The 25,817-nt window shown below is 43.3% G+C and overlaps 1 long non-coding RNA gene across 1 annotated transcript; it reads right to left on the reverse strand.

Annotated features, from left to right (window-relative positions):
* Positions 1-9,910: 9,910 nt before the first annotated feature.
* Positions 9,911-11,276, reverse strand: LOC109945629 (uncharacterized). The gene is made up of 3 exons (XR_002268893.1): positions 10,905-11,276; positions 10,238-10,816; positions 9,911-10,127 (listed from the first exon to the last, which is right to left on the reverse strand). It is a non-coding gene; the product is annotated as an uncharacterized lncRNA (long non-coding RNA).
* Between the last annotated feature and the right edge of the window lie 14,541 nt (positions 11,277-25,817).

The raw sequence follows: 25,817 nt of genomic DNA on the forward strand, positions 1-25,817 counted from the left end.
TCTTGGTTCACAACGAACTCTTCCAAATTTAAGGAACTCATTCCTTTTTCATTCCACAATATATGCTAATCAGGCGACCTTCATCATCGTACTTATAAATTGGTTGGTCTTCTGGATTATTGCTTGGGTCTTGTTTCACGGTCTTCTTCTCTAGCCAGTCTAGACACTTCTTGGGGCATTGACGAATGATATGTCTTTCATCCTTTTTGTATTAGCAAGCACCTTTTGCTGTGAGCTCTTTACGAATCAACTTTGTTTGACTAATGATAGATGATGGCTGATTGGGTGTCTGTATCTTAAATAGCTGAACCTGACTTGATTTTTTTCTGTTTGGGTATGGGAAGGAAAGAGAGGATGAAAAGATTGAGCAAAGATAGGGTACAGAGTGTAAAGAAAACCCAACTGTATAAGGTTTTACAGAGCTAACTGATGTCATTGTGGACAAAAGTGACACAATACACCAATAATCATTACAAAGAAGCAAATCAATCACGAGCACAAGGACAACTAACATGAACTCAAGCACACCAGCACAACACATTCAACCAAAAGGGGAACTTTTCCTGAGGATAACATATTATCACAGGGTTTTTTTAAAAAAAATCGAGACAAGGTTGGGAATAATAAAGAGATTATAAAATCAAGGAATCATATTAGAAATAGCAAGGCATTAGACAAGACATATTTGTTCATGGACAAGAATGAAATAGGATCACCATGAACTAGTGAATCAAGGATAAATGATACAACCAAATATTATGATGTGAGTTAGGGGGAAAGTTTTATCAAGGAGACAAAATAGAGAGGCATTATCAAGGAGAAAAATAAGGAGGCAAAGAGTTCAATATGTCAAGGTAGATATTGCCCAAGGATGGCAATTCAAATAGCAAGAAAACTAGAGTAGAAGAAGTCAAGGATTATATAGCAAGATTATGAATTAGAAAATCACTATAATATAATATCGTCCTTACCGATCTAGTCGAAAAAAACTTAATACCATAGAACTATCCTATCAACCTAGCCAAGAAGTCCAATACTAGATCCAGGGAATCCATAACAAAACTTCTTCCAGGGTGGGGATAAGACAGAGAATAGGGAATCTTCAATAGCTTCGAAAGGGTTCCTTCTAGCAAACTTCGCTTGAATTTCCGCAATCTTGGCTTGAGTGTCTTACAGTTCTTCTGAGCAGAACCTTCTGATAGACCAAAAATTAGACTAGAAGAGTTGAAGATAAAAGAGACGAGTTTTGATATAAAGTAAGTTTTTATAGAGCAAAATATATCATGTTTTGATAGATTGACCGGGCTTTCCATTTCTAACTAATCTAGCGACCTACGGTCACATTGCTTTGATACAACTTCTGTCACACCCGGTTTAAGGGCAAAACCGAATGCATAACATATGTGTGCCAGGATCTATTTCCACACATATGTTGACGTCACAAGTGTAATATATCAAAAGAACAATGCATAAAAAGCGTAAATAAAGATTATGTTAACATATTACACTTCGAGTAGACGTAATGTCTTAACCTTTATTCATCAAAGTACAGCGAAACATGGACATCCTTCCATAGGAAGATGACCGGGGGAATCACTAGACTAGCATCCATCGAGTTCACCATCAAAATCTTCATCTGCAAACTTCTGGTCCAAAATTAAGCAAGGGTGAGCTCATTTATGGTCGGGGCTCAGCAAGTGGGGTGAAAAATGCAAGGTAACAAGGTAAGGCTAAAGTTTAATGCGGTTATCATTTTAGTTGGTCAACATTTTATTATCAACATCTGATTACTATGTATAAGTATATACCAAACCCATATTAAGCATATGAAATATTCATCAGCATATATATCATCAACATAAGTAATCACCAGCATAAGCTCAGAACCACTTGAACCAACAAGGATCATGATTTATTTTCATCTTCAAGTTCAATTATCATGTGAGGGTCCAGGCTGCTCATAACCGTGAGCAGGCTGATATATCAGTTTTACACTCTACAGAGGTGGCACATCTTTACCCATGAGCCGCTATTCCCTTGTAGCCTGGGTTTGCAAGTCTCGTATTCACTTCCGAGGTGACTGGCTACGGTCTCACTACGAGGCTTTTTCCTAGAGTCCTCAATATGTAGATGTTGGAAATGGTCAAACTGCATAGAGCACATCTGACGTAACCCAACTTATAGTCTAGTCTGTAGGGTAGAGCTTGGAAAATATGCCCGTATCCAATCCGCTTGAGCCAGAAATATAAGCGCTTGGCAGATGCCCCCGTTCCGGTTGACCAAGACCAACACCCAACATAATACTTCCCTAGTTATTTAGCCAAGGACGTCCCATACCACCCTCATGGTAGCACTGTTTTCTTGGGTGGTCACTCATTGTTCCAATTAAATCATATGATCTTGCTTAATCATCGAATTAACCACAATAAAGTAAACTTACCATTTGGAACATTAATATCAAACAGGAGTGACTGCATAAAGTTAAAGTTGTAGCAATAGCATAGCTACTAAAGTAAAGTACAATACCCAGGTTTGGTCAAGGAATAAGGTTGGAAAGGTTAGATGTATCTGAATAGGTAACCCATCAAATTATGCACATATTCAAAAGTAAACTTTATTAAATGTATTGTATGGGATCAGACAGAATATGCAGGGGGAGAAGTCCACTTGCCTTGCTTATAGAAAACTTCAGGTTCTTCCACGGAATAGATCTTGATTCTTAACTACTGGAGCAATCCCTAAACATCACACAAACAAACAAGAAGAAACAAACACCACTCAATAACATACAACATTCACCATAGACCAAGCTAAAAGAGAGCATAACGAAAAGAGCATTGGCTTTCCAAAAACATCACAAGCAATGGTTATTATAAGATCTTTTGAAAAAGGTTTGGTTCATATTTTATAAAAGAAGACCTAAACTTGAAAATATCTTAATTATAACTATACAAATATTAGGTCTACCATTTTAATATTTTATAAAAGTTATATGTGGTATGTCTAAGATTAAGGGTTCATAAGATGATAAAACACTTTATACCATTATTAAACTTTTTTAGAAAAGATATATGTTATAAATATAAGGTTAATAAGTTATGAAACACATTACTAATTTATGAAGCATTATGAAACATATAATAAAACATTTATTGAGTAGAAATCATACGTGATAATGAAACAATTAATTATCTTTACTTTTATTAAGAGAACACGTAGTCTATATTTTTATTAAGAAAGATATATTCAAGGTCAATATGTAAACTAACATTTTAATTATAAAAAGAACATGATCACTAATTTCTTTATTTTATCCTTTAGGAAAAACTAAGTGATAAATAATATGGACCCAATTTGATGGATAGATTAATCATGTCTAGAAAACTAATTAAGTGACTTTAACATTATTAGGGTGTGTTTGGTTTGACTTTTGGCTTTGGCTTTTGCCCCCCTAAAAGCCAAAAGCCAACCAAAGGGGTCGATGCAGGTAGTAGCTTTTTCTAAAAGTCGATTTTCTCGTAGTGCAAATCTGAAAACACCCCTGAACCTGCTTTTAGTGGCTTTTCGGATAGAACTGTGAAAACATATATCGAAGAATTTTTAACGACTTTTAGTGGTTTCCACCAAATGATTTTTAGCTTTTTAACAGCTTACAGCTTACAGCAGCTTTTTCCACAGCTCACAGCCCACATCAACTTTTTTTACAGCCACAGCCCAACCAAACAAACCCTTAGAAAACTCTATTCTTTCTTATTGTGAATAACAATATATTTATACATATATACATTTAAGACTTGATTAAAATTCTAAATTTATGTAATTATTTTTCTAAGGTATTTGGTTATGAAAATGTGGTCTACCTTTTCTTTTAAATTACTATTTAAGAAAGCTATACGCAAACATCTATAATGAACATGGTTAAGTTATAAAATCATGATATCTATTGAAAGGGATATTTTAATATTTATTGTATAACAACCGTAATCAAATTAAACTATAAAAATACGTGAACTGCTGAAACACAAATTAAAATACGTATCATATAATTATGAAACTAAGGAAATCATTTCTATTTTATTTAGGTTCTAAATTTATATTTTATAATAATACAGTAACAGAGATCAAAACATAATTAAAATTAGACTATGAAGGGTAGCTCATAAATTTACATTTTTTATACTAATGTCATTATAAATAATTACCTTTTATTTTCTTTGTTATAAAAACATAATGCTATAATTCTTTTTAATTTCTTAATTTGATGACCACATATGAATTGAATATAACGAACATAATTCAAATTAAATTAATGAAACATATAAATTGTTGCAAACACAAGTATAAAGTATTTTGCATAAACTTATGAATCTAGCAATACAATAATCAAATTATTTGCACTCCAAATAATTATTTTATAAATTGAAAAACGACACAGAGATAACTACGCTATTAAACGTAGATCGCAGGGGGTATTATTATCTTCTACCTTGGTGCAGCACGAGCAGAGCAGACTGAGCGAAGGAGGCGTCGACGATAGCGGTTTCGACGACGCTGGCGAGGGAGACTAGTGCAATGCTGGGACTCTCGGTGTCACAGGGCACGACGAGTGAGATCTACGCAGTGGAGGGGAAGGAGCTCCAGCATGGCGTGATGAATCGGCGAGGGCACGGCGCATCGGCTCTGGCGACGTCATGGCTTCAGGACACAGGTGCAAATTCTGATGAACTGTGACACGAGCAGAGGACACAACACCGGGTCGCTAGCGCGGAGCACGGCAACAAAGAGACGGTCGACGAGCGGTGGCTGCACGGGTCAAGCGTGAACACGACACGACGCGTGAGCAGCAGCAGGGAGAGTGCGCAGAGAAGAGCGGGAGCAGGGCGAGCGGCAGCACCAGGAGCGATTGAGCAAGCGCAAAGGATTGCAAGCATCTAGCATGGGACGAGGTTGCGCTCGGCGTGAGGATGGCGAGCGAGCAAGGCACAGGCGCATCAGCACCAGGCGCAGTTGAGCCAGCGCAGAGGATGGCGAGAAGCACACGGTTGGTGAGTGAGGCTTACATAGACAAGTAGGGGAGGGATAGAGGCGCCAGCTTGAAGGAGCCTTGAAGGCCATCAATGGAGGTAACAGCGACCTGAGAAACTGTCGGTTAATGAAGGCTGCAGCAGTAGTGGAGGGGAGATGAACGAGCATAGGCGACCGCTGCTGGCGATTGCACTAGCGACGCGGGGAGCCGAGAGGACGAGAGCACAGGTAGTGGCCGGCGCATGCGATTCCAATTTCCAAGCGCCGGCAGCGCATGCGAGCGTCAAAGCGAACGGAGAGCGCACACGAAATGATTGGCGTGCGAGAAGCAGCAGCTCCCTGACGCACGGGACCCACTGGACATAGAGACAAGAGAGAGGAGAGGGAGGCCTACGTAGCACATCAAAGAATAGAGAGTGGATGAGCATGAGTTTTGCTGGGAGTGGGCCGAGCGTGAGTTTTTTTATTTTCTTTTCTCTTTTTTAAATAGTTGATATATATATATATAAATATTTGAAATAATTATAATAATTTTGAAAATAATATATTATAAATAATAATATCCAAAGTCTAAAGTAAAAGTGATTTTAGTCAAAAGTCTATTATTTAGATAGATTGGGCTTCACAAAAAGCAAATCAATAAAATGAAATACCTATAAACAAAAATTATTACCCTATATATATATTTTAACAATTCATCACTATTTTATAAAATGTGATTTGTCTCATAATATTATATCCAATAATTAGATTTACAAATAAAGTCAAAAAAAACTTTGTGCTTCGGCATGAATGCATCAAAAACTTGATAAATTTTATCTATTCAAGAAATTATTTTCATATTTATATCACCATTTCATTATTTGAAAACAATAATTTTTTTCTCTCTAATGGAACTGATTGCTTTTAAGTGATGGATTTAGGGTGTTCTAAACGACCGAGAGGTGGGGTTCATCAGATCCATTCGTTTTAAAGGCGATTTCCCAAATTAAAATGTTGAAGTGTTATGCTTGCTTCTAATCACACATGTATGCTCGTGTATCAACAGCTTGGACAGTCTTCTTCCTCTGCCCAATGGCGAACTTACAGCATGGCTTGCTGCCCTATGACGGAGGCCACGTCGGTGCCACGCTCCACGACCCATGGTGCCCCATAACCCAATTCAACTAACTCTACACGATGCGGTTAACAGTGCAAACAAGCGGGTGGGGTACTTACCTATAGCCCCGATAGGGAAGGGATTGGGTCGCAGCGCTCGACAGCTCCACCGCGGTGTCTTCCTTCTGACGAGAAATTTTCGGCAACACAACCAACCTCTAATCCCCCAGAAGCCACGCGCAGGTCCCCGGTGTGCTGGAGACCACCCTTAACCCTTCACTAGGCTCACTAAGACCCCCTGATCGATACCGAAGGCGGCGCTGCTCCCTCCTATCTCCCTTCTTGTCACACCCGAATTTAAGGGCAAATCCAGGCATGAATCAAATGTGTGCTAGGATTAAGTCTCACACATATGATGACTCATTGTACAGAAACGAATGTCACATCTTTACTATATAATAGGAGTTCTGTACAAAATAGCTAAATAATTACATCACATGAAGACAACGATCCTCCACAAACATATTTAATTGGGAGACAATGGCCTATACCTTTCACGAACTCATCTCGGCATCCTTCATGCTCCTCATCTTTGTGGTACCTGTTCTTGACCTTGGGGAATGTGAGCACATCAAGGGTGAGCTGACATACGTTCATCGCTCAACAAGTTGTGGGGAATAATGTGTTGGAGCTCACTTACTGTGGGGGCTCATGTGAAGTGTAAGGCTTACCAAAGAAGATGGTTAAAGCTGGGCATTGCTTTTAAACTTGGTCAAAATTTTATTAGCAGATACCAAGTGTAAGCAGATACCATCCCAATAAAATAAGAGATTAAAATTAATAGTAAAGCCCACAATGCAATGCAAATGCCAGATTAAGTTTAATTCCATATGTTACTCATGTGAGGGCCCGAGCCGCTCTTGACCGTGAGCATGACTGATATACCAGTTTTGCACTCTGTAGAGGTTGCACATCTTTACCCACAATACATGTTCCCTTTGTCGCCTTGGGTTGATCAAACCCCTAAACGCTGTCAAGGAGAGTAGGCGAGGGTACACTGTGAGGCCTTTACAAAGTTCTACTAGAGGAGAGAACCTGCTATGGTTTCCGAGTCGAAAGCGGGTATAGGAACCCCTCATCCGAAAAACTAAAAAGACAGTCCGTCCCGAGGACCTCCCTACACTTGCATCCTCCACCCCGCTTGCCCCTTTCGGCAAAGGATTAACTCACACTATATTCAACACTATATTCTATAATTGGGGATCATATTTTCATCAATTATGGAGTAATCAATTATAATATCACATTTAATTTGTATTAGAAAAGTTAATTGGACAACTTGAGGTTAAACAATTTAGCTATTTATTTTTGAGAATATGTTTCATGATAAAACAGAGCTACTCAACTGTTGAAAAAATCATTATGAAGCTAACACATTTCAAATGGGTCAAATCGGAGTTATAATGATCAAAATATGAATTATATAAGTTTTATGAATATTTTATTATTAATTTCATACCCAAAATAACTTATAAGGACTTATCTGCAAATACCAAGGACCTTCTTGTGGTTATCTTCAACTGAGGAAGGATGGCAGGTTCATTTAAATAAAACCAAGGGTCTATTTTGCATAACTATTCGACTGAAAGGGGCCAACATATCTAACCGTCCGATTTTCTATCTGTGGCCACGAATAGATCTTCATCTTATCGAACCGGTAAGCGACGCGGACCGCACGATCTAAGATGTACGGCTTGCAGCGCTCCACACAAAGAACCACACCCTGCCACCCGATCAGATCTTAACAGATATACTAGGTGAGTGCCCATGCGTTGCAACGGGGACTTATGTATTATATGTCTCCGTTGCAACGCACGGGCATATACCTAGTAACAATATTGAGTCTTCAGAATTAAGGTGCCAAGTGAAAGCACAACACTTGCATCTGGACAGTACGGATACATGAGATAAAACATAGCTAAAGCAGTATCCCTCAAGAGTCCATTCCTGGTGGAACTACGTGCAAGACCTACTGCTTGATCTCAGCCTTCTTCTTCTGCCACGGCCTGTCCAACGAGCTGTCAGCATCACCCTAGGCACAACAAAAAATACGTAATCAAAACCATAACCAAGCAGAAGAATCCATGACACAGCAGAAGCAACATGTAACAATTCACTTGACTAACAGTAATAAATACATAAACCATAGCAAGAAAATGTGTTAGTTAACAGTGGATGGTGGTCAACCTAGCAACACATAAATATCATAACTTTGGACTTCCTGAAAGTCAATTTAGCCACACATAATAAATTCTTTCCAAATCCTTAGTTAATAGTGGATGGTAGTCAACCTAGCAACACATAAATATCATAACTTTGGACTTCCTGAAAGTCAATTTAGCCACACATAATAAATTATTTCCAAATCCATTCAGTCATTCACTGAGTCAGGTGCCAACAATGTGAACTCAATAAACACGGAATTGCAGTAGAAAGTTGCATGTAGGCATCACATCCTCGACTATCACTTGAGCACGGACAAACCCAGAGAGAGCAAACGTGGTGAAGTGACATCGTACAGGCCATTCGCATCCAAGTGGCCAATGTTGATCTGGACAGAGGCATGATCCTTGGCAGTGATGATCATGTTCGTGGCCGAGCTACAAGAACAGAAACTCAATATTAACACAACACAACTAACCATGCAGAGGGAAAAGGTTTAAACAAGTATGGCAAACGTACCACTTCCTAGGGATGTAGAGGTCCACCGTATTACCCTCCTCGTTCTGCATGATGACGGTTGGGGACTACCGCAGCAGCAACTGAACAACATAGAAGGGAAGGATAAATCAGGCACATGGGTAGCAAATATTGAAAAAAAAACAGCACTATGTACTTGCTATATCTAGGACGAAACAAACAGATATGTTCATGACCATGTAAAAAATTTACTGGGGAATGGCTCTAATTACGACACCCACAACGATCCAACAAAGCATAAAGAAGACTAAGCTATGCATAACTCACTTATGCTAATTCGCAAATCAACAAGAGGAGATCCCAATCAGGCATAGGCAAAGATCAGAGATGGCCCGAGGAAGGAGAGAGCACACGGACCTTGATCACTCAAAGGTGAGCACGGAAGACCGAAGACAAATTAGGTTGTGAGGTTCTTTTATTCTTTCTTTTCCTACCTTGTTCAGGCTGAGCAGCCTCACTGTTCAGAACCTTTTCAAGGTCTGAGTACTCCATGAATCTCTCGGTCGCTGCCTCCCACAAAAGGTTGTATCTTTGCTCAGGGGTTAGCGGTTGGGGTTCTCTATCCATTGCCTCTTTCACTCTCGCAATAAACTCCTCTGAATTCTTGTATGTCAAACAGTTCAGAAATGACATGAAAAAGTCATTTGATGGATGTTTTGCGCAGATCACGAATTTCCCCATTGCAAGAGCCTCTGCTCTTGTTGTGCACAGGACATCACTAATGCTCAGATTTTTGAAAACCTTGCACCTGAAAAAAATACAAACAGCAAATGGTAGCATTAGTAATCAACAAAAAAAGTGGAATACAGAATTAATTATCTTTGACAATTGCGTACCCATGGAGTGAATTATCAACATGATCCCTTCCCTTGAAAAAAAATTGAGACTCAAATCTAACCTCCTGGCAGTGGATTGAACTTCTTGCGAGTCCTCACCACTTCCGTATACATCTAACTTGAATCCTTCTAAGTCGCTTTTATGTTTAGCCATCAAATCTATGAGTTCTCTATAACCTTTGGCCTAATAGTTGACATTTCAGCCTGTGCTAGAAGAAAATCAGAAAAAAAAGTAGGACTTCTATGAGCCGAGAGAGCTCACCAACTCACTGCTACGTCCCTGATAAACTGCGTAAAAACTCATTTGATGGATGTTCTGCGCAGGTCACGAATTTCCCCATTGCAAGAGCCTCTGCTGTTGTTGTGCACGGGACATCACTAATGCTCGGATTTTTGAAAACTTTGTACCTAAAAAAATATAAACAGCAAATGGCAGCATCAGTAATCAACAAAAAAAAGTGGAATACATAATTAACTATCTTTGACAATTGCCTTAAAGTTTCTAGTTTGATACGTACCCATGGAGTGAATTATCAGCATGATCCCTTCCCTTGAAAAAATTGAGACTCAAATCTAACCTCATGACAGTGGATTGAACTTATTGCGAGTCCTCACCACTTCCGTATACATCTAACTTGAATCCTTCTAAGTCGCTTTTATGTTTAGCCATCAAATCTATGAGTTCTCTATAACCTTTGGCCCAATAGTTGACATTTCAGCCCATGCTCGAAGAAAATCAGAAAAGGTAGGGCTTCTATGAGCCGAGAGAGCTCACCAACTCACTGCTACGTCCCTGATAAACTGCGCTGGTTCAGATCAACGCTCGGACGACACAACCGCTCTACAAGAACCACTGGGAACGAAGGCATTTGATCAGCGGAAGGAACGAAAATGCGACGAATTTGTTACAGAGTGCTATGTCCTGGTTCAGAACAAAACTTGTATTTAACTTTACTAATAGTTTACAAGCTACATTTCTGTATAAAAAAACAAATGATACTTATTCCATACCAAGTCCGACCGGAAAACTCTGTGCATGCATATATGTACCTACTGAAGCTTGGGACAGGCCGGGGCAGACGGCGTCGACATGGAACCTGAAGAAAACAAAGCAAAAGGCCGGTTTAGAATGCGCAGTGCTTCAGTCTGTGCTGCTGAATCTAGGAGCGAGCTACCACCACTCACAGAGGCTCAGGTAGCAAGCTTGCTTCGACGCTGGGTCCTCTTCCAATGGAGGCGGCACCTGGCCGTATATCATCTCGCAGCTCATGTCTTCGAAATCTGCACTTGGTTGAGATCCACGGATGGCACCTGTGAGCCTGTCTTCCCCTGCTTTTTTACAGCCCACAACAGTTCATTCAAATATGGGGGTCTCACCTCTTATCTATAAACAAATACAATAGGTCCACTTCAACTACATCTAGAAAAGAGAGATAGTTTAATCTGTTATCCAGCTACATCCCATACCAGATTTGACTTCTTTTTCTTTCATTTCATTAAATATAATCTTTGCTTCCTGTATCTTTCCACCTTTGACAAGGTCATCAATCAATATGCAGTATGGCATCTGGACACAATACAGAGGATTATGGAAAGATAAAAGGTCACCTGGAGCCCGCAATATATGTAAATGGCACAATTAACTTATGAGTTTGTTTCGCTATTGATAACCTATCATAAGGTCACTGAAAAAATCCAGAGAATAAAAAATGCTTATTCCAGAAGTGTGCTGAACAGAAGTGCTGCCTTTTATAATTTCCAGTCATACATATGATGTTAAGCAGAAGAAATAGATGTCAAGTGTGCCTGCACTAATCATCTAGAATTGATCAACGAGTCTTACAGTCTCCACCAGATCACTTAGTACCTGCACTAATCATCTAGAATAGATCGGCAAAGAGCAAATAAGCAACATAGCCCCTAGAACTGAACTTTTGCATTCACAGTCCTAGGAGATTGTATACATTTTTTTTTCAACGCTACAGGCTGAAAGTAAAATAAATATGATGAGCACAAGTCCATGAGAAAGTGATTATTAAAAGAGACGTGAAACATTGTGAATTATCTCTAGTTTGCACTGCATTTAAAGTCTTAAACAATATGTAGTAACCATGCTCGTGTTATATTACGTTATTACATCACCATAGTAAATAAGGAGTGGATACAAGGGCAGGCCACCCGGTCTGTGGTCCGAGATGTGATCCATATATCTCTGTATAACTTGATTACATTTAGATCAAAACACATTACAACTCTAGTAGATTAAATAGACCGGCTCGGGGCATGATCAGATCCTAGATCCGCCCATGTAGTAAATGCTGAAGCTAGATGCAGACCATGAGAGAAACATTTTTAACTCACACCAGTTCTATCTTATGGTAACAAAGAAGTCCTAACTTCACCATTCCAAACCAATGTAAACAAAATAATTACAAGGAATACTACTTCCAAGATGCCAGGACAGTATAACAGTTTTAAAACTTATAAGTACAAGTACAGAATCCCAATGTTTCTCAGTAATCAATTCATACAACAACCTGTATCAAAACTATATAATTTCCACCTAATGTTTCTCAGTAAGCAATTCAAACATATGATGGATACTCTAGCTTGGGGAATTAAATAAACATAAAAAACAGTAAACAAGAATTTAGGACAGTTTGAGGATACATTTAGAGGAAACATAACTTCACTTCTTTATAACAACTAAAAACTTTCCATGCGGCCATGTATTGTATTAGCCTCGGAGCGAAGACCTACTTTGAGCTAGATGGACCATGTTCTTGGTCGTCGAAGCATGTGGCTCATGGGCAAGGAGACCTGGACCGAGGAGTTGTCGCGGCAGCCGTTGTCACCTATGCCAGCAAAGTTTTGTGGTAAATCCAAAGAAAACATATTAAAGTACGATTATTGCAAATCATTTTGTTAGTACCTGTGAGCACTAACATAAGATTGTAGCAATTGATCCCTGGTTGTGATTGCATTTTTTCCTTGCTTTTATATCCAACACAGCCATAGCCAATGTATCACCGCAGTCCACCGTGTGCAGAGGTGCACATCCTACATCGGTATTGCAAATCATTTTGTTAGTACCTGTGAGCACTAACATAAGATTGTAGCAATTGATCCCTGGTTGTGATTGCATTTTTTCCTTGCTTTTAGATCTAACACAGCCATAGCCAATGTATCACCGCAGTCCACTGTGTGCAGAGGTGCACATCCTACATCGGTCTCTCACTTCGCTCAAATCATCTCCATCTGATTGGTGAACAAGGCCTGTCTATCCCCATCTAGCCACCAAATCAACTCTTGCCGGACCTAGCTTCGCCAAAATCCATCCCAAATCGCTCTTCCCAAGGTATCATGATCCCAATTTATGTTCAAGGACTAATTGACCAGAAAATGATAGAATAGAGCAAGACGAAAGATCGTAGAATCCTACTCTAGGTACAAGGGAAAACACTGGTGTTTTAGCCGCAGGTGCTCATCGCTGCAGTCCGGCCTAATACTGATTGGAACAGTAGAAGCAAAGATGTTAAGAACCCCAGATTTCACAAATAGAGATAAGTACCTAAGCTAAACTATGGAAGGGGCTAGAAGGGGGCGCCGTCGATGGAAGTGGACAAAGAGGATGGAAGGGCAGCAAGGCAGCTCTGGATCCTCGTCGGATGCACATGGATTTTGAGCGAGGATTCGTTCCAACACGAATGGGCCTTCCTTCCAGCACGAATGGGGGCGCTGAGATGGAAGGGCGAGGATGGCGCGGCAGGCGTGGATCGAGGATGGGGTTCGGTCGTCGTTGAAGGCGGGATGGCGGGGGCTCGAGCGCCGTTGGCGTTGCAGAGGCGCCACGAAGCAGAATACGGTGATGCGGCGATCTTCGGAGAGGGTTCTGAACGCCCCGGCGCCACGACGGCTACTCCCGCCGCGGTGGAACCTGGCGAGGCGACCCGAGCGGACACCGAACCCCAATCTGAATCTGTCCTGCCCGCCGATCTGCGGGGACGAATCGGCGCCGGGTGTCCTCGCCACCGGGGGATCGGACCTGGATTGGGATTCGGGTAGGGGTGGAGGCGCGGTTGCTAGGGTTTTGAGATGGGCGGAGACAGGAGTCAGAGGAGGGGACGCGTGCCGCAGCCTTACCTGACGTTGAGGGGAGATCCGGGTCGAGGCCGAGGCTGAGGCCCCGTCCTAAGCAATCTCATCTCGCCGGGCGTGGGATTTGGGCGCTGATACAGGGATCAGCCTCGAGGTCGGACTCACCCATGGCGAGGAGGAGCTTGTCCGGTCGATCTACGGGGACGAATCGGCGCCGGGTGTCCTCGCCACCGGGGGATCGAACCTGGATTGGGAATCGGGTATGGGTGGAGGCGCGGTTGCTAGAGTTTTGAGCGATATGACCGAAACCGCGACCGCGGAGACGGCGGCACGGAGGTGACAAAACCCTACTGGCGTGAGAAACAGAGAACTGGAGTGGCGACGGCTCGGCAGAACGGGGGCGGGTCGACGCACACGAGCCGTCGGATGATACGGACGGTAGCGATTGGCGGAAGGCAGAATATGGTGCACGGGTGGTCTACGTTAGAGTCTTATAGAGTAGTAGAGATAATTGAATATGCGAAGGGGTATGGTTGCTTCTAATCTGGACCGTGCATCAAGATCCAACGGCAAGGGGATGTTCTTCTTCCTCCGGGCATCGCAGTCATGACGGCAGCCGCAGGACATCGATGGCGCCATTGCTGGCCATCACGACACGACTCGCAGGTGCCCCAAACACTAATCGAATGGTTCCTACTTGATGGAGATGACATGGCGAGCCAAGGGGAAGGTTTTGTACCACTGGTTGTGTAGTTCTCCGCTCGGTTCACGATAGAGGGTGGTCCGCGGTGGCTATTGAACCCCGGCAAGCAATTAGCCACACCGACGACTTCCCGAGCCCGACGCCGCCACCCCAGAGTCCCAGGGACCACAACAAAGCTTCTACGGCCCACGCGGTTGCCTGAACGTCGACGTAGCCCGAGCTCCGCAGCAGCAGATGGATTTTCTTCTCTCCCGATCGACACTTCCTTACTTGATATCGGTTTCTCTGATTCTAGGCCGCAGCTAGCGCTCGGATGGGTTCCGATGAGGTGGTCAAGGCCTCATCATTTATTCACAGGGATTGGCTCCAACCGAGGCAGCAATCGTCGACAGTGAAGTACAGATTCTACGGCATGCGAGAGCTCGGGTTTGGTACGATATGGTGAGGATTGACCGAGCTGGCAGCCTGGCCCCACACACCAGATTGCAAGCAAGCATGCGTGCGGCTGACGCAAGGATGGGGACTGACGGGTGGGGCCCACTTGTCGGCGCGACACTCCGCGAGCAGGTGGTGCAGAGAAGTGGACCGGCGGGGAAAGGAAATGAATTGGGGCCCACATAAGCAAATGTTTCAAATCTATGATACACACATGATTGGTGTTAACACAAATTTTGAATGCGTTGCCAAATCTAGAGGCAAAACAAATAAGAGCCAGTATCTTTGTTTATCTTAAGGGACTATAACTTCTTATTATTAATATTTTTAAGCATATATATTAAGAAAGGGTAACTTAATTCAAATACGAGTCTTTTATATAATCTCCCATTTGAGCACATTTAATTAAGTCATAGATTGAGTTTTCCTAGTTTACCCAAAATATGATTTTGGGTGCTACAAATTCCACCCCCTTAAGAATAATCTCGTCCTCGAGATTAATAGAAAAGGGATGCAGTCAGCAGTGTTTTGGTTTTTTTGTTTTTGAAAATTTCAAGCTTAACCTCTAACATAATTCAAATCTTGTTTCAAAGTATATGCACAATCGAGAATATCAGCATGATGCATAACTTGATATTAAAACATAGGTTCAAATAGACCTTATTACTTTTCTTAAAATAATAAAGAACTAGCTACTCCTTAAGGCATTATTTAGGTTTTACTATCCCCATAAAAGAGAATCTTGACTTTGGGGTTAATACAACGATAGAAGACTCTAGTTTTGTTGCTCAGTTTCTTCTTCACCGGCTTCCTCATCTTCTCCTGGCACTTTTTCTAGGTCTTTGGGTTCTTCTAGCTCAACCTCTGCTTCCACATGGTTAACTTGACCTTGATTAATGGATAAGTCCTAGATTTTACCTCCTAAGACTTGACCTTGCTTCATCGGAGCTGGAGTAGTGTAAGCAGCCTTGTTGGGGGTCGTCTTCTCTATCGAAGGTTCTCAAGACAAAGATATTGTCTGTAAACAACAAGATCGAGTGCCGAAGCTACAACGTACATGTGTGAAAAAGCTGAAGGATGACAACTTCGGCTTAAGGTGGCAACAAAGGTCAAGCATAATGTTGAGTCGAAGAGGAAAAGGCTATTTAATCCCTGTTGTTTTGTATTAGGATCATATGTACATGTTAAGGCCATAAATGTATTTTTACTCGGGCTACGTCCCGTGCCTATAAATAGGTGAACAGTACCCCCATACTGTTCACGCTGGACTGTAATTGCTCTCGCGTCATCACCTTCAAACAAGCCGAAGGTATCAATGTAATATAAATTTTGATAATGTTTATACATTTTTATGGAATAAATATGTGAATGGACATTACATCCCGTGTATATAAATCCTTATTTTTATGAATGATGAAGACGTGTTCTTCATGACCTTCGTCTGAAGATCATTATATCTAGAAGGAGATAATGCTTCGAAGGACGAAGGTCCTTAATGTTTAACAACTGTGTTGCCTTGTGTAATACCCAGTTTGTAAATAATAAGAAAAGAGAGTAGATCTCATTATATATTTTTGCCCCATACTCATCATAGCTTTGTAATAACCATATATAAAGGGAACAAATAACTAATGAAAATAGAAATAGAAAGGAAGAGAATATGTATTATAAAGGAGATAGTAATAAGGGTGTATAAATAATTATATCTTACCATACTAGTATTTTTTATGGTATGCTTGCCCTATGAGTAAAACTCACCAACAAATTCAAAATTTAAAAAGAAATAAATATAGTAATTTTGGGAATGGAAAAATAAATGCAAAAACATGAAAGACAAAGGATAAAACAAAAAAAGGAAAGAAGAGAGAATGCATTTCTAGGCCGAAACCCTGGAAATTCAGCCCATCTAGTCTATTCCTGCGCTGCAAGTTGTTGACGCTAGCGAGTGGACCCCATGGGTCAGTGGCCCGGTGTGCTACTAGTCGCAGGATACCCTCCACTGACAGACCCGACCCACTCAGCAGGCGTCATGCGCGCGTCGTAAACTAAGTCTGACACGCGGGACCGCATCGTCAGGACAACCTCTCCCCACAACGGTGGTGTCACCGGAGTTTGGAGGGGGACCCGGTCGGAAATCTCGGTAACAACCGCGTGGAATCCGCATCGGCCGCACCTTCCCCAGCTACATAAGACCTCCTCTCGCAGATTTGGCTCCCGTCTTCTCCCCGCTCTTGTGTTTCCCTCGTAGCCGCGGCGTGCCATTAGCAATAGTTCTGCCATCGGCCAGCCACCTCCACCACCCCCGCATCGAACTGCCTTACTCCGTGCTGGTGCCTTTCGACATCGCCGGACCGGGAGGGGAGCAGCACCGCCCCGAATCACCGCAGCCCAACCCAATCCGCGCGCTCGCGGTTACTCACCGGGATAGCGATCCGCTAGGGACTCGACTACACGCGTGGGTGGACTTTACATCGAGTTAACCACTGGTAAGACCCTCCATCACATTTGCCATGATCCCCTCCTTGTGTAGAGCGATTTAGGTCAGTGTTGGCGCGGGAGAATTCTTGGGGGCGATTACTCCGGTGAGGGGCCACCGTGGTTGTTGGGCGGCTTGGCCGGGTACTGCCGCCGGGTGGAACACAGTCTCCTGGCCGTCGGAACGTTAACGAACGGCTAGGATTGGATGCGCGAGTCGTTTTGGCAAGGGTCAAATCCAAGTCGTGAATCAAGGATCGAAAGGTCAGCACTGCGTACCGTTTCGTCGTGTGGGCGGTCTAATCTGGCGCGTCCGGAGTAAATCGTACGACCAAGGTTACTCGCGGGTTTGATGTATGTTGGATCTAATCTGTGCCGTTAGATTTTGATCGAACAGCCCACGAGGACCGATACCCCTTCGGCCTGCTCATTTCACAAAAGGGTCCCTGGATTTATTGATAAACAACCCGTCGTACTCCGCGGGTTAACCCTGTGTCTTGGGAGTTTTACAGACTAGACCCAAAACTCTTTAGCTATTATGCGTGCAGTCCAAAGCTAAGAGAAAATAGTAAAATAAATATATAAAGTGGGGTTTTAGTGTAAAAACAATTCCAGAACTTATTTAATTCCTAGGAAATTCATTTTAGCTCCTTTTTACTCCATTCTAGTTGCAATAATTTTGTATTAATATTGTTCATCACTTAGTATATCTGTTTGTCCATGAAACATAGATTAAAATTATTCACTTGATTTATTCTATACTAAGCACTTAAAAACTTTGGAAATTCATAACTCAATAACCGTAACTCCGAATTTAGTAATTCTCGTTCCTACGATCTCGTTACGATGCGTAGAATATTATCATGCATTCCGATCTGTTGTTTGGTGTGATGTTAATTTCTGCTATATTATGCTTGTTTATATGGTTGCGAGTAGACGAGTAAGCCACAAAGGATCCAGATGTTTAGCAGGTGGAGACTACTGAGCAGGAGCTCGTTGAAGGCAAGTGTGCCCTTGATCACTTCTATTTACCCAATAATGTTCCTTTTAATCCTTATGATCTGCATAGGTTAATTTTCATGGGACCCAATAGGTTACCCTAGTTTGACTATCTTTATACCTTGTTTACCACTAAACTTTTGGGTAGTACCTGCTATTGCTTTATGTGGTTTTCGGTATTGAGATACACATTATTCATTATCAGGATTTTATTATCAATTTATTATTTACTATTCATGATAAGATCATATTGTTAATTGGAACATGGAGAACCACCTGGGAAAACATTGCTACCATAAGGGTGGTATGGGACGCCCTTGGCTGACTAATTAGGAAAGATAGTAGATGACTACCTTACCTGAAAGGGGCAAGGACAGTAGGGGAGTGGTCACTGTAGGGAGGTCCTTGGGTTGATTTTGCTGCGATGGCGGTCAGGCGAGGGATCCCTGCATTGGAGCTTCCTAGAAACTGTAGTGGGTTTTCTGAAGCTAGTGGAACTTTGTAAAGGCCTCGTAGTGTTACCCTGCCTCGCTTCCTTGGTAGAGGTGTATGGGAACTCGCGATCCCTTGGTAGATGGGTAACATGACTTGTAGGTAAAGATGCACAACTTCTACAGAGTGTAAAACTGGTATATCAGCCGTGCTCACGGTCATGAGTGGCTCGGACACTCACATGATTAATTTATGGAAGTAAATTCAATTTGTCATTTGCATCGCATTGTGGTTTATTATTAATTTGATCTATTTATTACTCTGGTTTGGTATTTACTTACATTTAGTAACTGCTAATAAAATTTGACCAACTTATTAAAAGCAACGCTCAGCTTTAACCATTATTTGTTGATCAGCCTTAAACTTCACATGAACTCCCACCTTTGGTGAGTTCATGCACATTATTCCCCATAACTTGTTGAGCTGTGATCTTTTGTGAGCTCACTCTTGCGATATATAAACCCCCCAGGTGAAGAGTAGGTGGTCCAGGAGGAGCCCTATAATGAGGAGTACGAGTTGATCTAGGTGGCATCTCCTAGTCAGCTTGATGGCGCCAAGGAATAACGTTTAATTCGTTTTATTGTTATCATTTATTTTTGTAAGACTTCTGATATGTAATAATGGTACTTGTGACATTTATCGCTATACACTTTGTCATTATATGTGATGTTCTTCTTTGGCGCACATATGAGACGCACCTGACTTTATCCCTTAAATCCGGGTGTGATAGAAGTGGTATCAGAGCAAATGTTGACTATGGGACGAAACCTAGATAGAACTGGACGAAACCTAGATAGACTGGATGAAACCCTTACCTACTTACCTTACTTTGATTCTTTCCGTACTTTTCTTGATCCTGTCTCACCTTCTACTGTTCTACTCTGATTACTCTTACCTTTTCTATTCTAAGATAAGGAGGATTTCACACTTTGGAATCGTACATCCATGACCCTCTAAAGAGATAGGAGACCTAAGACAAATTAAAATTATTTTCTCTACTTAAAGTAATTGGATGTTTGTTCTAATGGTGAATGCTTGATTTGCTTCTTTGATTGATTGAGGTAGTATAGCAGGGCATTCTAGCATGTACCACCATAAGGTAATTAGTATAAGTAGGTGACACACTAATCTACTTAGCTAATAAAACCACCAAAAGATTCTGCCTCGCAATTACTCGTCTTATCTACAATTCTATCTTACCATGTATTTCTAACCCAGATGATCAATATCAGGAAGGGAGGCGGAATCGATCTACCTGCCAACCCCCACAACAGGAGGATTGCTAGACAATATCAAGCAGAGATGGATCGTCCAAATCCTCCACCGACTGGGACTGATCCAGTGGTTGCAGCCTAGATGCAGATGCTGCAACAAATGACAAATAATATGACGGATATGCAAGCTCAGATGCGACAGGAACGTCAAGAGATGCGCTAGGAGAGGCAAGAGATGCGGGAGGAAATGAGACAAGAGCGAATGGTGCGACAACAAACACCAATGCCTCCTCCTCCTCCACCAGTTCCACCCAGGGACAAGCACCGGGAGTTCATGAGCCACAAATCACCTACCTTCGCCAGCTCTCCAGATCCATTACATGCGGATGATTGGTTAAAGTCAGTAGAGACGATGCTGAATATTGCCCAATGCTCTGACCGGGAGAAGGTGCTCTATGCTTCTGGTCATCTTACTGGACCTGCTGCTGATTGGTGGGATTCTTACACTACTACCCTTGATGCTGCTAATACTATCACCTGGGCAGAATTCACTACACAGTTTAGAAATTACCACATTCCCGCTGGACTGATGAAGATTAAAAAGAAGGAATTTCTGTCACTAAAACTGGGCAATATGTCAGTTAGTGAATACCGTGACAAATTTATTCAGCTATCATGATATGCTCCAGATGAAGTTGCAGATGATGAGAGAAAGCAAGAGCATTTCATGGAAGGACTTAATGGACTGCTGCAGTATTCATTGGTTGCTCACACCTTTCCATCATTCTAGAGGCTCTTAGACAAGGCTCTAGCTATTGAACACAAGCGTGTTCAACTGGAAGAAATGAAGAGGAAGGCCATTACCTAGGGGCAGGGTAGCACCAGTATTCGTCCTCGCTATGTTCCGCCCCAGGGTACACTAGCTCGTCCTAGAGGAGGACGACGCCCAGCTTAGTCTGTACCTCAGGGAACTCCACAGACACCCCACACTCGTCAGGCTTCCCCCACTGGCACCCCGGCGAGACCCGCAGGACAGAGAACATGCCCCACATGCTTCAAGTGTAGTTAGGTTGGGCACTATGAAAATGCTTGTCCGATGGGGAATCCCAACACACCCGCTTAGAACAAGCAACAGACTCCCACCTCTGGCAAGGGATTCAGCATTGCCAGGGTCAACCAAGTCAGTCCGAAGCTACTGCTGATGGAGCTAACATCGCTATCGGTATGTTTTACATTAATTCAATTCCTGCAGCCATATTATTTGATTCTGGAGCCACGCATTAATTTATTTGTGCTTGCTATGCCACCACGAATGAAATACCACTTCAAACTATGCAAAAGCCACAGATAGTAATTACCCCTAAAGGGCCTGTTGAAGCAAATTATATGACACACAGATTAACACTGACAATTATGGGAAGGGAATTCTGGTCTACACCTATAGTATTAGAAGAAAGCAGTATAGATCTGATACTCGGTATGTACTGGTTAAGGAAGGCAATGGCAGTTATACACTGTGCTAAGGGAATTGTAGAACTCACCAGCTCAAAAGGAGGAAGGTTTGAAGTCGAGATTACCATAACCGCCTCTACCAGACCCGCCATATACTTAGTAGATGGAAAATTTATGGATAGAAACATCTATGTGGTTAGAGACATTCCAGATGTCTTTCCTAAAGAGTTACCCAGAATGCCACCAGATAGGTAAGTTGAATTTGTCATTGATCTCTTACCTGGTACCGCTCCCATTTCAAAAAGGCCATATAGGTTGTCAGTGGAAGAATTAAAAGAACTTAAGAAACAATTAACTGAGTTGTAAGATGTAGGGTACATTCGTCTGAGTTCCTCACCTTGGGAAGCACTGATTCTGTTTGTACAGAAGAAGGATGGTTCGCAAAAGATGTGTGTGGACTATAGATCACTTATTGATGTAACAATCAAGAACAAGTATCCTTTACCTCGTATTAAAGATTTATTTGATCAGATGAGAGGTGCTACAATGTTCTCCAAGATTGACCTTAGGTTGAGCTACCATCAAATGAAGATTAGGCCATCTGATATTCCCAAGACGGCTTTCTCTACCCGATATGGTCTATATGAGTTCACAGTCATGTCGTTTGGCTCAACTAATGCACTAGCCTACTTCATGAATCTGATGAACAAGGTTGTTGGAGAGGGAATTCTCCGGCCGGGTGGCGGAGTGCACCCGCCCTAAATCCTAAGATGAGGAGGGGGCTTAAGCATTTTGCCTGCGATGACCGAACACAAGAACACACAAGGGTTTAGAGTGGTTCGGGCCGTCGGAGCGTAATACCCTACTCCACTGTGTGATGTATTGAGCTTGAGAGCTCGTATCAACTTGTGAGCCTGAGCTGGATCTAAGTCTAAGTTTTTGTCTAAGTGTCTCTGTCCCTGTAATATTGCATGCCTCCCCTTTTATAGCTCAAGGGGGGCACGTACAAGGGTACTGGGCCCCGACATGTGGGCCCAGGAATATAATGGATGTAATACTTGGTGTTGCTGGGGCAATCTTCTTGCACCCTGACATCCGCGATCTGCGTGGTATTGGCGTGCAGGGGAAGCTTTCCTGGCAACGCATAAGTGATGATGGACACAGTGCACCTTGCAGCTCGGGCGTACTGTTTGGCAATGGACTGGACAGGCACGCCGCCTGCCAGTTGAGTGGATAGGTCACAATAAATGCTGAGGCGTCACATCGCCTGTCAGCAGGGTGGACAGGCGGCGCGTCCTCTCCGCAATAAATGTAGAGCCCGCGCGGCCCAGAGGCCTTACGTCAGGCTCCGCCCGCTGGCTTACGTCACGGGCAACAAGCCACGTGGCCGCATCGGGTCTTCGCCTGAGCGGGGAGCGCAAGCGCATAGGATAAAGCCTGGACACGTGTCAGTACCGGACCCTTGCTTAGGCCAGGGTATCCCCTGTCCCGGGACCTCGTTGTGGGTGGCCTGGACCCCGCTCAGAGGGGTCCGGACCTCACCCAAGGGGTCCAGCTTGCTTGCATGGGAGCCTTGGACCATTCTCGGAGATCCGAGTCATGAGTATATGTAACACCCCAAAAATTTATTTTGGGTGTTTACTAAGATAATATAGAAATCTTGAAACAAAATATCTTTTAATAAGGATTTTCTCACCTTGTAAGTCACATCTCCTAAAATAAATATAGCTCATAGTAAAAGATTAAAATGAAAAGATCTCGTAGCGGCGCATAGATTATTATTATTCAGTTTGTTGTTATGGTTGGTGTGATGTTAATTTTATCTATACCATGTTTGTTTGTATTGATACGACTAGCAGCGAGGTTTCGAGTCACCTGAAGATCATCCTGGTAACTGGAATCTCAAGTGCCAGGCAAGTTGTGCCCTTGATCACTTCTTTTTACCCATTCATGTTCTGATTAATCATAATGATCTGCATAGGTTAATTTTGATGGGACCCAATAGGTCACTCTAGTTTGACTATCTTTATGCCTTGTTTACCACTAAACTTCTGGGTAGTACTTGCTAGTGCTTTATGTGGATTTGGGCATTGAGATACACATTATTCATGATTATACTTTTGTTATCCGTTGTTATTTACTGTTCATGATAAGATCATTATGTTAATTGGAACATGGAGCGACCACCCGGGAAAACAGTGCTACCACAAGGGTTTAATGGGACGCCCTTGGCTGATTAATTAGGAAAGCTAGTGGAAGACTACCTTACCCGAAAGGGGCAAGGGCAGTAGGGGAGTGGTCAGTGTAGGGAGGTCCTTGGGATGATTTTGCTGGGATGGTGGTCATGCGAGGGGTCCCTGCATTGGAGCTTCCTATAAACTGTAGCGGGTTTTCTGAAGCTAGTGGAACTTTGTAAAGGCCTCATAGTGTTACCCTGCCTCGCCTCCTCGGTAGAGGTGTATGGGAAGTCGCGATCCCTTGGCAGATGGGTAACATGACTTGTGGGTAAAGATGCGCAACCTCTGCAGAGTGTAAAACTGGTATACTAGCCGTGCTCACGGTCATGAGCAGCTCGGACCCTCACATGATTAAATTATGGAACTAAATTCAATTTGTCATATGCATTGCATCGCAGGTGAGGTTGTTACTTTTGTTCTACTATTTAATTGGGTTGGTATTTACTTGTACTTAGTAACTGCTAATAAAATTTTGACCAACTTTAAAAGCAATGCTCAGCTCTAACCATCCTCTTTGGTAAGCCTTACACTTCACGTGAGCTCCCACCTTTGGCGAGTTCATGCACATTATTCCCCACAACTTGTTGAGCGATGAACGTATGTGAGCTCACTCTTGCTGTCTCATACCCCCACAGGTCAAGAACAGGTGCCACAAGATGAGGCGCATGGAGGATGCTGTGACGAGTTCGTGAGAGGTCTAGGCCGTCGTCTCCCAGTCAACTTTGGGTTGCTGGACCGTTGTCTCCTTATAATGTAATTATTTATTTATTTTGTACATAACTTCTATTATATAGTAAAGATGTGACATTCGATCTTGTGCCATGATTCATCATATGTGTGAGACTTGGTCCTAGCACACCTGGTGATTATGTTCGCGCCCGGGTCTTGGTGCCCCTGAAATCCGGGTGTGACAGTACAGGGGTCCAGCGCTTTCTCGAGGAGGTCCGGACCTACTGAAGGTATCCTGGAGTATACCACCTTTTCCAGCCACGTGGCGGCCCTGGAGCTGCCCATGCGGAAAGGTTGGGTGTTGTTTACCGCGCGACTAGAGATAGCTGCGCGGGCACGATGTCTTTAATGCTGTAGTAAGGGGTTCCCTGATTCAGGGTACCGACAGTGGCCCCTGGGCCCACCTCAGGGGAGGGTACGAGCCTACAGGTGGGGCCAAAGCTTGATCGACGATTGGCGCGCCACTTCCGTGCACTTGCTGACATAATTACTGTCAGTCCGCCTTCAGTCACGTCAACCGCCATGCCTGTTCCCGCGGCTAACTGGCCCGTGACCTCCGCACTTGATGGTTTTATTGGGCCACACGTGGGGTGCCTCGGTACCGCTGCGTTGATTTTGAAATTTCACCTTCACTGTCTTCTGCGACAGGCCCGAGGAGGCGCGGTATTGGCGCGAGCGGCGGTTCGACTTCTCTGTACACAGGAACCAGCGCCCAAGGAGGATGACTCGTGGGCCCAGGCCCCCATGCCAGGGACTGGGCTGTCGATTTCGGCGAGGGCAAAGAGGCGCACTACTGCAGGCGGTGGCGCGCTCTTCACGCGTCGGTTCGCCTTCTCCACACACAGAAACTAGCGCACCAGGTGCATGACATGTGGTCCTGGGCCCCCATGCCAGGGGTTGGACCGCTGGTTGTGGCGAAGACGAGGGGGCGCACTACCGTGGGGCGGTAGCACGCTCCTTGTGCGACGGTTCGCCTTCTTGACCGTTGGTCATGGCGAAGATGAAGGGGGGCACACTACCGCGGGGCGGTAGCACGCTCATTATGCAGCAGTTCGCCTTCTTGACCGTTGGTCGCGGCGAAGACAAAGGGGCGCACTACCGCGGGGCAGTGGCATGCTCCTTGTGCGGTGGTTCGCCTTCTTCGCACTCGAAGACCAGCACACCGGCTGTATGACTTGTGGGACCGGGCCCCCGTGTCATAGGATGGATACCTTGGTGTGCATCGGGGGAGACTTCTCGCGACGTTTCGAGGTGGCAGCGGGGG

Source organism: Zea mays, chromosome 4 (genome assembly GCF_902167145.1).
Source record: "Zea mays cultivar B73 chromosome 4, Zm-B73-REFERENCE-NAM-5.0, whole genome shotgun sequence".
Classification (NCBI taxonomy): Eukaryota; Viridiplantae; Streptophyta; class Magnoliopsida; order Poales; family Poaceae; genus Zea; species Zea mays.